Genomic DNA, 13406 nt, shown 5'->3' on the forward strand with positions numbered 1-13406 from the left:
TTCTTAAAAAGAGTTTCCATGCTTTTTAGTAGGGCACCATCATGGCCTGGTGGTAAAGCTACTGGGTGGCCTCCATACATTTCAGTAGTTATTTTGCTGCCCTTACGGGACTGGTGATGGTGGTGACACAAAGTTAGGTTTGGTTACTGTCTACTTCTTTTTTTCTTTGGTGGTGGAGGGATTGGGTCATCTATATTGTTCAATGGTTCAGTTTCTTCTATTGTGTCTATGGGTAATGGTGGGCCTAAGGAAAACCTAGGGTCCACCCCAATAAGACTTTCTTTTGGGGATTCTAATTCAGTAATTGAACCTACAGCCTCAGTACTCCCTTCAATAAAGGCCTCATGTAAAAAAAAAAATCCCACCACTAAATGTGCTTCAACATGAATAATTTCTTCGTTAATTTTCCCCATTATATCTGTAAGATAATTAGTTATCATATTAGTGGTTCTCGGAATTTTTGTGTTAATACCATTCCCCATTTGGTTTGTCTGTCTTTTCCCCATTGTAATAATAGGGTTGCTATATGAAATAGTCTTTACTAATCTAAACAAGGTTAATGCAGGTCTCTAGACAAAAAATTAAGAGTATGCCCAGCCCAGCCTCCTCCGGGCTGTGACAGGCGTAGACGGGCCCACTCTTGGCCCGGTCTTCGCCCAGGCATGTGCCTGGGCGCGTCCCGCGGAGCGAGTTTGCAGCGTCCTTATCGCAGCGCCTCCGGGCACAAAATAGCAACCGGCGGCTCTAGTGCCGCTAAGGAGTCTGGGGCTTGTAGTTCAGGCTCCCCCCAGTCACGAGGAACTTCGTCCCACGGAGCGGGTTTGCAGCGTCCTTATCACAACGCCTCCGGGCGCGAAATGGCACCCGCCGGCTCTAGTGCCGCTAAGGAGTCTGGGGCTTGTAGTTCAGGCTCCCCCCCCCCCCCCAGTCACAAGGAAGTTCGTCCTACGGAGCTGGTTTGCAGCGTCCTTTTCACATCGCCTACGGGTGCGAAATGGCAACCAGCGGCTCTAGTGCCGCTAAGGAGTCTGGGGCTTGTAGTTCAGGCCCCCCCCCCAGTCACGAGGAAGTTCGTTAACTGAAGTCATTGTGCAGCAGTTACCCTTGTATGCAGCTCTGTCTCTTCAGATCTGGGACAGAAGCTGAAGATGTCACTTACCAGCATGCAGGACATATTCAAAGAGTTTCCTGATTCAGTCTGGTACATTAGGAGATTCACAAGGCGAAAAATATGTTGTGCAGTATCCAACTTAAAGAGCATTACAAATAGTACCTAGGTTATTCAGCTTGCAAAGTATTATCTTACTCTAGCCTGTAGCAAAACAACAAAATATGCTAAATGTTTCCCGTTATAGTATTTTGTTACTACTCATATATAGTTAATATTTCTACATATGCGTAGGATCCCGGAATATCTTTTCAAAGCTCTTCTTCTAAAAGAAACCTTATGTTTTCAAATGTGCTTTAGGGAAAGAATATTTTGAGACCCTTTAAAAAGGAAAAAGATATACAGGGGAGAAACTATATGCAGCAGCCTCTTCCACTTTCATTTGATAGCCATCTCCAATACTTGATTATCCACCTTAGAGGCAGTTGGCGGTCAGTTTATTTTTCCATTCCTGTGAAGAGGACATCTCAACATTGCACTGTTTATATTTTTAGAAGGTATAGTTTGTGCATTGTATGCCTTCTTGGCATTAGACATCATTAACACTCCAAGGTTATTCTTTGGCCTGCTTTGTTTTAGCCTGTCCTTCAAAGCCTTCAGTGTCAGTGTATTTACTGTAGTACCTAATGTTAACAGGATTGGCCATTGTCTGAATCAACTATCTCAAGAAGATCACATTCGCCATTAAGAGATTTCCTTCTTCACAGTGATTCTCAGCTTTCTCCCTTGATTACACAGAAGAGATGCTCTTTGGAGGAGCTTAATTTTAAGGTTAACTTTCCTTCAAGGTCTAGACGTCAAAACATAAGTACACTCACCAGGATCTTTTCTGAAAAATAAATGTTATACTTTAAAGAAGGACATATCCACTAAGTATGGCGCCAATATACAAGCACACTCAACCATATTATCACTTCTTCTGTGAGAGTTCTATTCCTTCAATAGACAGTAGCCATTCACCCAGACAACCTCTTAATCTACCAAGTGTATAATTCCTGAGTTTGTCAGGTGCAAACTCACCCCGTCTTTTGTTATATTTTTTATTTCCATGGCATCGCCTTTAGCCAGCATTTTGTGATTGCAAGCCAGGTTAAAGCACTATTCTATGTGTCTCTCTGTGTAGTCCTGAGCGCAAATCGGAATGCTTTTTAAGAACCTGCAGACCAAACATTATCAATAGCACTCGTGCCACTACCCACTGGTCTCGGGCATGGCTTAACCAGGGGCAGTTTCTCTGCTGTGGCGTGGTGGAGGAGCGTCGCCCCCACCAGCAACAGGACCTGCAAACCTTTGAAAATAAAACAATAATAAACAATGTTTATTATATATATTTTTTTTAAAAGAGCATAGCCTTGGGGGGATGACAGCCATTGAGGGGAGTGCACAGAGCACTCCCCTCAGTGCGCAAGTATGTTTGGCCGGTTGTCTTGGGCCGGCCAAACACACATGCGCACAGGGCTCTCGCCAACCCGGCACTGTGTTGCCGGGTTGGAGACAGCAGGCCCAGGCTCCTAGTTTGCATTGGAGCACCCAGCCAGGGCGTTCCAGCCAATTATAACGCTGCTGTGAACAGCGCATCATGATTGGCCACAAGGTAGGCTGGGAGCCTGTGCCTGGGGTGCGGCGGTGACTGCATGGTTAGATGCGTGACCTTAGGATGTATCTATGCACAAAATCGGAATCAGATCCAGTTTTTGCACGGCCTTTTGGGAAGTTTGGCTTACACGACGGGGGGCACCTGCTGCTGGGTGGAGATTTTAATTGTGTCTTAGACACAGACATGGACCACTCTACACCTCCGTTGCCGGGAGCGGAGGCCCACAGGATAAGAAAGGGACTGGTAGAGTGGGTAACACACTGGGGTATGGAATATATATGGCGAAGGAGAGGGACTACTCAAAGTACTTGGGCCTTCATTGCCTACACACCAGAATAGACCGTTTTGTGACGTTGTGTGCACCGAATACCTGGGACGCACGCTATCAGATCATAGTCCCCTACTGTTGACCTGGCGCTGCGCAAGCGAGAGAACCCCGATCCTCACTTGGCAGCTCCAACCAGCGGCATTAGAAGATGCGACCTTCAGAGACTCTCTTAAAGCACACTTAAAAGAGTACAAGTGCTCCCCCACATCACACAGTTAGTACACGATGACCAAAACGGTTTTACACCGGCGCGCAGCACCTCCCTAAATCTTAGGCGGCTACACTCGCTCCTGCGCAATCCACCGGAACTGCAGAGCGCTGGAGCAGTGCTTCTCTCAGTTGGTCTGGAAAACGCATTTAACTCATTTAGGTGGAACTACCTCAGGGCGGTGATGATCAGGATGGGAATGGGCGACAGCTGGGTACGATGGGTGGAGTTATTTTATAGCTCTCCAGTGGCGAAGGTGAAGACTGGTAAGACGATCTCTGAGACCTACAGCATACATCGTGGTACCAGGCAGGGATGCCCCCTGTTCCCCCTTGTTTGCCTTAGCTATAGAGCCCCTCGCAGCACAATTCCGCCAGCAAGGTCACGACCAAGGAGTACGGAGGGGAGACACTATCCATGTAATCTCGTTATATGCGGATGACTTGTTGGTATATCTACGGTACGGGACAACTGGGATTCCCTGGGCCCTAAGTATACTTGAGCACTTTGGTGGCTCATCGGGCCTAAAGATGAATAGGAAAAAAACGTGTGTTCCCGCTGCTGGCAAATGTGAGCCGCCTGCCACCAGTCCCTTAGACGTTCCCTGGACTCCCCACACGTCTAGGTGTCTGGGGATACAAATATTCCACGACCCTCAGGACTTGTGGGTGGTAATTTGGGAAAAGCACTCGGATCGCTGAAATCCTGCGTGGCATTTTGGCGCTCCCTCAGGTTCCCCTTGTTGGCCCGGGTGACCCTGACTAAGATGATTATGCTACCTTGTTTGTTATATTTTTTTTATCAGTCTTCCGGTGACCATTCCAACAAGCTGGTTTAGGGACCTGGATGCCCTCCTTAGGGAATGAATTTGGGATAGTGGCAGGCAGCGGACCTCACTGACCACGCTTCGTCGGCCCACGAGAGAGGGTGGCATGGAGGTGCCTGATTTTGAGTTATACTACCTAGCGGCCCAACTACAGTGGATACCTACTTGGCTAGCGGGCAAGAATCTCCCGGACCTTGGCACGACAACTGGGAGGGGCAATGGCGACCTGTTAATAGCTAGAATACTCAGGTCCCCCATTCAGGACCCGTGTGCCCTGCTGACAGTGACCCTGACCTGCCTGCGGCGGAGCCTGAGTTGCACTGGAGTGACAGTCCCATGTGCCCCCGAGCTGCCGCTGGTGGGACTACCTCATGGTACCGTGACCGTGGACGGAAGCAGGGGTGGTGACACTGGGTGACTGTTTTCGGGCCGGTGTATTGGTCCCATTTGAGGCCCTCACGGCTGAGACTGGCTTACAGGCCGGCCAGTTCCTTACCTATAGCGCACGGAAGTGAACTATACAGAGCCTGTGGAACACAGTGAACGCGGAGGCGCACAGAGTACTGCAGATCTTGCTGTCAATGACCGACGATTCTCACCTCGTCACCCAGATTTATAGAGCCCTCAGTGAACTGACCCTGAAGTTGTTGCAGGCTCTGAGATACAGATGGGAAGTGACCCTGAGCAGGGAACTGACAGAGTCCCAGTGGCAGAGAGTACTGGCTCCTCCACTCAGTGTCTCCCGGAACACGTGATTTAAATATCTCCAATACAACTACAGTCATAGAACATATCTAACACAGCATAGGCTCCGTATGATATATGGAGGTGAACCTAGAGGGTGCCCAAGATGCAATGCTCTGGACCCAGACTTTGACCATATGACGTGGGAGTGCTCTGGCTTACAACAGTTCTGGCTCGGGGTCCTGAAAGCGCTAGGGGACACCTTGGGTCGTCAGTTGGCAAATGACCCTGCGGTCTGCCTTTTGGGGTTGTTTCCTAGACCGCCTAATAAGGTTGTCAGTAGATTTCTGGACCTGGCATTGGTATTAGCCAGATGCAGGATAGCCATGGACTGGAAGTCACCTGGGGGCCCGACAGTAGAGGAATGGAGGAAAGATGTGACGAAATGGGCAAGGGTGAAAGCATGCTGCTTGAAGCGGGAGGACGAGCGGGGAGTGTGGCAGCGTCCCATCGCCTCTTTGTGGTCGGAGGTGGTGGAGACGTGGGAGACAGGGGAGAGAACTACGGACTAAGCGACAGGAATCAGGAAGTGGATGACTCTGGAGGGACCGGGATACAGAACCCGGGATAGAGAAGGCCATTGGAATGAACGCACGTAATGGTCGCCCCGCACATACCTGCCTGGGTGATCAGAGGAGACGACAAATGAATGGGGTATGATGGCGAACTGTTGCAGACCAGAAAGTTAGCTTCAAGGGCTGCCATGGTGGATGTACCTTAATTTCCAAGAGGAGATGTCCTCTACTACACGCAACCGCACAATGTCAGGGGATGGTTCCACACATTAGCATCTTCCCACCCAGCACATATTATCATTTGAATTTCTGACATGAAGGAAACAGCAGGTGCAGAGTTTAGAGTTTAATGCTTAAGGTTTAATGTTTAAATATTGGTTAATGGCTCTAAATTGTCTAAATGAGGTTAAGAAGTATTCCTGATCTCGGGCTTATCCCTTATGATGCATGACCTATGAAAGTGAATCAGCCATGTGGCCACTTCTCCTTAAATGTAACTGCAAGTCGCGGCATAGACACACTGTACTACCAGTTGGGGGTTAGTAACAATGACAATGTATATGAAACTAATATCAAATTGCATTAATAGTTAATAACTGAATATGAGCTGTAATGATGATGAAAATGACCATAAATAGATTAGAAACATAATTGCATCATAGTGAGCTTGCTTGGGGTGACTTCAAAGCTGTTTGGCACAGAATGTACTTAGCATGCAATCACTTAAAAATCAGACTAAAAAAGTTCAGTTTTGAAGGTATAAAAAAGCTTCTGAAACGTCAGAGATACAGTTCAGGGAACGTTCAGGATAGAACTTTTGTGCAAATTAGGACACCACTTTATTGTGTCCTTTTTGCCCTATTTCGTCCCCCAAACTGTAGATAAAGCACTAGGACTCTGATCCAAAGTGTGCTAATAGTGCAGCTTGATAATACAGCTCATATACTTTTAATTCTCAGTATAGAACAGCACTCACAATAGTTCATAACAAATTAATATGCCAAACTATGTGAAATAAAACGCATTATAGGAGAGTTCTAAATTTGATTCCTTCTCCCCCATTTTCCAAGATTCTGGGATCAATTTTCAAATTAGCTCCTTGTCAGTTTCCACTATACAATAGCACAGGACAGTGACCTTACATGCACCCCATGTTTCTTAAAGTGAGGTATTATGCATGTATTTATTTTCACAATGAAAAAGACAAAAGTGTGTAGTGTCATCAAATAATTGTCTGTTGTGGCATTCTGCAATTTCATTATTACTCATGTTTGCCTGCAGATGTGGTCAATGCAGGAGTTTTTAAGGAGACCACTAGAGCCAATGTACAAGGATGGTCGAAAGACAACATTCCAACTCCATCAACCATGACCAACACCTCATTGACTAGATAGAGAAGTCGTAAGGATCACCTGCAAGTACAAATGTCTGGTTCCATAAATAATCTTCTTACCATGTCAGTTGAAATTGATAGTTCATTTGGCTATAAGTTCCTTTCACCCAAACGGAAAATTATTCAATAATGCGCAACCTGAACAAGCTAGAATACCTCATTAGTTAAAGCTCACACACATGACATTAGTTGGTATGTCAGCTTCTCTAAATAGCAATATTGACCCTTCCAAGTATCCATAATGCAGGTGTTGAAGGCCTAAGCAGGTCCATAAAAGAAAATCATGAGTTCTACTTCATTTCGAAGCACCTCATTGGTATAAAGATATTCACAGAAGAGCAACTGGAAAATGCTCAGACTTTGTGCCCTGGGTCCATGAGGTCAGGCTGAAAAGAGAGTGCCCTATTGATTAATTAGGTAGGGATGTTTCTTTTTTTTAATCTTCTACCAATGAAGTACAAGCTTGCCTGAAGCTGGAACCATCTAGGACTAGGATGGTCTTGGTTGCTCCGAAATTGCCTCGCTGATAGTAGTTACTGGATTTTCTCCACTTCTCTGACAAAGCATGTACAGGGAGTGCAGAATTATTAGGCAAGTTGTATTTTTGAGGATTAATTTTATTATTGAACAACAACCATGTTCTCAATGAACCCAAAAAACTCATTAATATCAAAGCTGAATATTTTTGGAAGTAGTTTTTAGTTTGTTTTTAGTTTTAGCTATGTTAGGGGGATATCTGTGTGTGCAGGTGACTATTACTGTGCATAATTATTAGGCAACTTAACAAAAAACAAATATATACCCATTTCAATTATTTATTATTACCAGTGAAACCAATATAACATATCAACATTCACAAATATACATTTCTGACATTCAAAAACAAAACAAAAACGAATCAGTGACCAATATAGCCACCTTTCTTTGCAAGGACACTCAAAAGCCTGCCATCCATGGATTCTGTCAGTGTTTTGATCTGTTCACCATCAACATTGCGTGCAGCAGCAACCACAGCCTCCCAGACACTGTTCAGAGAGGTGTACTGTTTTCCCTCCTTGTAAATCTCACATTTGATGATGGACCACAGGTTCTCAATGGGGTTCAGATCAGGTGAACAAGGAGGCCATGTCATTAGATTTCCTTCTTTTATACCCTTTCTTGCCAGCCACGCTGTGGAGTACTTGGACGCGTGTGATGGAGCATTGTCCTGCATGAAAATCATGTTTTTCTTGAAGGATGCAGACTTCTTCCTGTACCACTGCTTGAAGAAGGTGTCTACCAGGAACTGGCAGTAGGACTGGGAGTTGAGCTTGACTCCATCCTCAACCCGAAAAGGCCCCACAAGCTCATCTTTGATGATACCAGCCCAAACCAGTACTCCACCTCCACCTTGCTGGCGTCTGAGTCGGACTGGAGCTCTCTGACCTTTACCAATCCAGCCACGGGCCCATCCATCTGGCCCATCAAGACTCACTCTCATTTCATCAGTCCATAAAACCTTAGAAAATCAGTCTTGAGATATTTCTTGGCCCAGTCTTGACGTTTCAGCTTGTGTGTCTTGTTCAGTGGTGGTCGTCTTTCAGCCTTTCTTACCTTGGCCATGTCTCTGAGTATTGCACACCTTGTGCTTTTGGGCACTCCAGTGATATTGCAGCTCTGAAATATGGCCAAACTGGTGGCAAGTGGCATCGTGGCAGCTGCACGCTTGACTTTTCTCAGTTCATGGGCAGTTATTTTGCACCTTGGTTTTTCCACACGCTTCTTGCGACCCTGTTGACTATTTTGAATGAAACGCTTGATTGTTCGATGATCACGCTTCAGAAGCTTTGCAATTTTAAGAGTGCTGCATCCCTCTGCAAGATATCTCACTATTTTTGACTTTTCTGAGCCTGTCAAGTCCTTCTTTTGACCCATTTTGCCAAAGGAAAGGAAGTTGCCTAATAATTAAGCACACCTGATATAGGGTGTTGATGTCATTAGACCACACCCCTTCTCATTACAGAGATGCACATCACCTAATATGCTTAATTGGTAGTAGGCTTTCGAGCCTATACAGCTTGGAGTAAGACAACATGCATAAAGAGGATGATGTGGTCAAAATACTCATTTGCCTAATAATTCTGCACTCCCTGTATAATATTCAGATGTGGGTAATTTTTCTTCATCAGACTCTGATGCAGAATGCTCTGTTGCTACCTTTTAGTCATTAAACTTTGTAGGCTGGCTTCCCCAGTAGTATGGGCATTTAAATCTGCGGGCCATACTGCATGCGTACACTGCAATGGCAGTATAGCCAGGATTCCTGTACATTATGAGGATGGGTTATTAAGTGTAGCACCTTCAAAATTCAGTTGGGCCTACGACCACATTTTGCCAGGACTGGTTTACAATTATCATACGTTAGAATGCTCATAGTTACCATTGCAGCTCACATTATAAGCCGCCTCATAATTGATGTTCATTATCCCTGGGGAAAATGATTTCCTACAGGGCAATAAACTATCCACCTATATCTAGTCCATTGGAGATGAGTAATGTTCACCGTAGACTGATGAGACTGTCTTTGAATCACTTGCACAAGGCTCCAACATTTCTTGCGGAAGTTGTCTTCCATGTAGTTGTCACTGCCCTTGTACTGTCAAGGGCATACATGCATTCTAGATGCATGGAAAGGCAGGTCGCAGATAGCAGGTGCAAATTGAGCATTACCTTAGTGACCTGCCTTTCATTTTTCAAAGGGACCTATGTAGTACCAGGTAGCATTGCAAAATGTCAAGTCGCAGGGGATTGCAGAATGACTTGCCCAATAAATATCAAGTCACTATTTGTGATGTCCTGTGATTGATTACAAAGCAAAGCTTCAGCCGCTGCTTTAAACAAAAATGTTTCCCACTTGGAAAGACAGTGGAGTGGAGGAATAATTTGAAGCCTATGGTGCGGTGGTCATTCTGTTTTTCCCCAGGCCGCCCAGCACCAGTCCCAAATGTAATGCAGTGTCCTACCCTTTACCACTACAATAGTGTGCATCATCAAGACAAATGTGATGTACAAGATTTGTAGGATAAGGAAATATACACCCTCAGTGATTCAGTTAAAATCATCATTTAAAATATGTACTCTATATATTGCGATACTTCTTAAGGGATACACAAAATACAATTATCTCACCATGTCAGGACAAGAAGAATTGGTATATTTTCTTCTGCAACCAGATATTCTGGCCAGTAGCAATATTTCCCTTAGTACTCAGCGCCCAGATGGTATTTTGTGTGATAAAATTAATATATACTGACTGAGATGTGCAGTCAGATTCATCATTTTTGCCATTCAGTGCTAAACAATTCCAAAAACATGGAAGCTGTTGTGGTCAGAAACGATTGATACTTCCAATTCTATTAATTGTGATTGGGAATGAATCGTACAATCCCTTTTGAATATTAGAAAGGCTTTTCCAGATTACAAAAATAGGTTCTTGGAATAATTCATCTGGCTATGTAAGGATAGGAAGAACAAGTGGGTCCTGCTGTCTGAGCAGAGTTGAAATTGTTCTTAACTGGGAATGAAGTGCTTTAAGTTACAGAGAAGCTAGGGGGTGGGGAAGGTATATACATGGATATCAAGTCTCAGAAGTTGCAGTCTTTGGTTGACATTATGGTCTTTTATCACCCTTTGTACAACATCTACACGATCCTCGACTAATTCAGTTTCAGTGGAAATGAACCCCAAAGCAAATGAGAGAAGATGTGATTAAAGGAGTTGGAAAACACCCCTCGACCCCTTCCATTTTTCTCTGTACAAGTGTATTTTTTCCCTATGGCTGTAAAAACCGTGATATAAAGGAGTTAACCTGGAAAGGGGAAAGGTTATTGACAGTGAGTCCTACCTTGATCTTCTGTTCACGTAGACACCCACTCTTGGGGCCATTGGGGGAGCGCGGCAGACCAGTCACGGAGAGGTGCCGACAGGCCCGCTCTTGGCCTGGATACACGCCACAGGGGGAGAGCAAGGTGGTTTCAAGTACTAGTTGTGGCATGTGTGATGCACTTCTCCTTTACCACCACTGAAGAGAATGCTGGGTGGCGTAATCCCCAGACAAATCCGCAATTCCCAAGGAGGCAGACTTCTTAGAGATAACATTAGTAATTTTTGCCACATCCTTGAAAAGACTATCTTTTTAACTCCCATAAAGTGACCATTGCCATGGATGTGGAACAGGCCTTTGCCAAAGGGACATAGACATACGTAGAAGCTGAATTGCATGAATACAATCTTGGTTACGCATTCACAGAAATGACGATGGCCCTATATGCAAACCTGATAGTGAGAATTAAAATTGAGGGAATATATTAGAACCCTTCACACTGCGTCAGGGCCCACAAACGTTTTGCTCCATATCCCCTGTACTGTTCTTCTTGCTGTAGACCTTCTCTTACAACTTCTCAACAGCTCCCTAGACATTAAGGGCATTTGCTTTAAAACTGTACCCTTTAAAACTAGAATGCGCCGACATCATGCATATATTTTCCAAAGATACAGAAATGGCTATCTCAGATATTATACATATTATCTACAATTTCTCAGTGTACTTTCTTGAATAAAGATAAAACCTACGTCCTGCCTCTTAACCCATGTTGCCTCCTCACCTGCAATGGCGATACAGGCCCACACTAGTAATCTAAATCTAATACCTTGGTGTCTGGTTCTCTAGCGATCTTACTGAATCAGTCACACATAATTAAAAAAACAATTAGAAAAATCAAGGGACTGCTGCTTCCATAGTCCCCAAGTATACATTGTTTGGGGTAGGGAAGGGCAGAGCAGAAACGGTCAAAATGATGATCACGCCTCAGGTAAACCTCATGTTCAGCATGTAACCTATTAATATTTTTTCTCCTCATATTAGATTGTTGCTAGATGGCATATCTTACAGCCTGAGGGGCCATTATTCCTGAACAACCCAATAGTCCAAACTGTTCGGCTGTACATTGAACTTCATCTTTGCTCCCCTTTCCATATCTCCTTAATCTTGCCCATGTCTTACCACAAATTTCACCACGCGCAACAAATATTTAGACACAGTCAGAGCATTATCGATGATAAACAGGAATATGCCTACTGCGGTTACCAATTCCAGCCTCATATCACTGTCAAACTCATTATCAGTTGGGACTTGCTGGACACCAAGAGACATATGTCTAGTTAAGGATATTTGACTTCCAGACCATGAAGGTTTGTGGACCTCCATATTAAATACAATCTATCCAACCTAGAGATTTATGATCTTATAAAAATAAGGCCCAATATCTCTAAACTAAGCCCTCTCAAGGAACTAGACTTTACATCCCTTAAAAATGGCACTCATCTGGACACATTGCTTTAAAACTTTACAAGATAGTTAACTCCAACAAAGCCAGATTGCTTGCTACCTATCCAGACCAAATGGATAAAGTAGTTCATGACTATTGGTAGGAATCCTCCACCATACAAGATCTGGACCAATATATGTACCAAAGACCTATCTAACAAATGTATTCCTAGTCTCACCCAATCTAAACTCTTCTCTATGCACCTAATGCATTCATACATGCCAATAGATCAGACCAGATTCAGGTGGGAGACTCCCGATTTCTGAGGCCACAAATGGCTTTATTTTGGCTGACTGGCATCTGAAAATGCCTCTGCTTCAATAGAGGTCAATGGGCGAAATGCATTCGCCCAATTATTTTTTATTTTTACTTTTTTATTTATTTATTTATTTTGGGAAATCTCCCACTTTCCTTGTCTAAAATTTGCCATGTATATACATTAGACAAACCATCGAAGCTAAAACTGATAGACACAATTAAATGTTGGATTTTTTAATAACCAAATTATTTTGGTTTTAATATCACATGGCATAATCCACCAATAAGAAAATAGCATCATCACATTTGTGTCCGAACAAACCATTGAACAATCAGTCATGAATATCCACATCCTTATCCCAGCGGTAATCCATGGTACACCCACCATCCACTCCATACCTTATGTTTTTGTGGGCAGCCTGTTGCCTCTTAATTGTTTTTTTTCTTGCTGTGCACACCAGCCAACTCCCTTACTCCAGAGTGCAAGAGACTGGAGACAGGAGCTCTGGCTGTTTCCAAGACCAGGCAATTTCCCTTTTGGCCACTAGGCAGACCATGCCTATGAAGATTCTTCCAGTCCATGGCCCCTTACGTCCTCCAGGAGACCCAGCAGGGCTACCTGAGTACTCAAGTCTGGGCAGCAACCCAGCACCTCTGAGATCTTCTGCCCACCCCATTCCAGACAGATGATAAGGCTGGGAATGACTAAGCCACATGAAAGAAGGCGGCTGCAGTTAAAGAACATTTTGCACATGTGGCCTGGGTTGCCCGGCCCACCCCCTGCAACTGCTGGGGGGTCAGATATGTTGCATGGAGATAATTCAATTGGATCATTTGAAGCCTTGAGGAAATTGCCAATTCTCTTGAGGCCTAGCATGCATCCTCCAGTTATCGTCATCAAGCTCGCCTACCCAGCCCTCCCACCTCTATCTGAGAAGGATGTAATCTGCTGCATTGATCAACAGGGTGAGATAGATCGTCGCTAAAGCTCCTTTCCCAATCT

General features: G+C 44.5%; 1 protein-coding gene across 36 annotated transcripts in view; it reads left to right on the forward strand.

The window, feature by feature from the left end:
* MAP4 (microtubule associated protein 4) overlaps nucleotides 1-13406 on the forward strand; it is a 1914856-nt gene that overhangs the window by 1168630 nt on the left and 732820 nt on the right. The window lies entirely within an intron of this gene.

The sequence above is a fragment of the Pleurodeles waltl genome, chromosome 10, assembly GCF_031143425.1.
Source record: "Pleurodeles waltl isolate 20211129_DDA chromosome 10, aPleWal1.hap1.20221129, whole genome shotgun sequence".
Taxonomy (NCBI): domain Eukaryota; kingdom Metazoa; phylum Chordata; class Amphibia; order Caudata; family Salamandridae; genus Pleurodeles; species Pleurodeles waltl.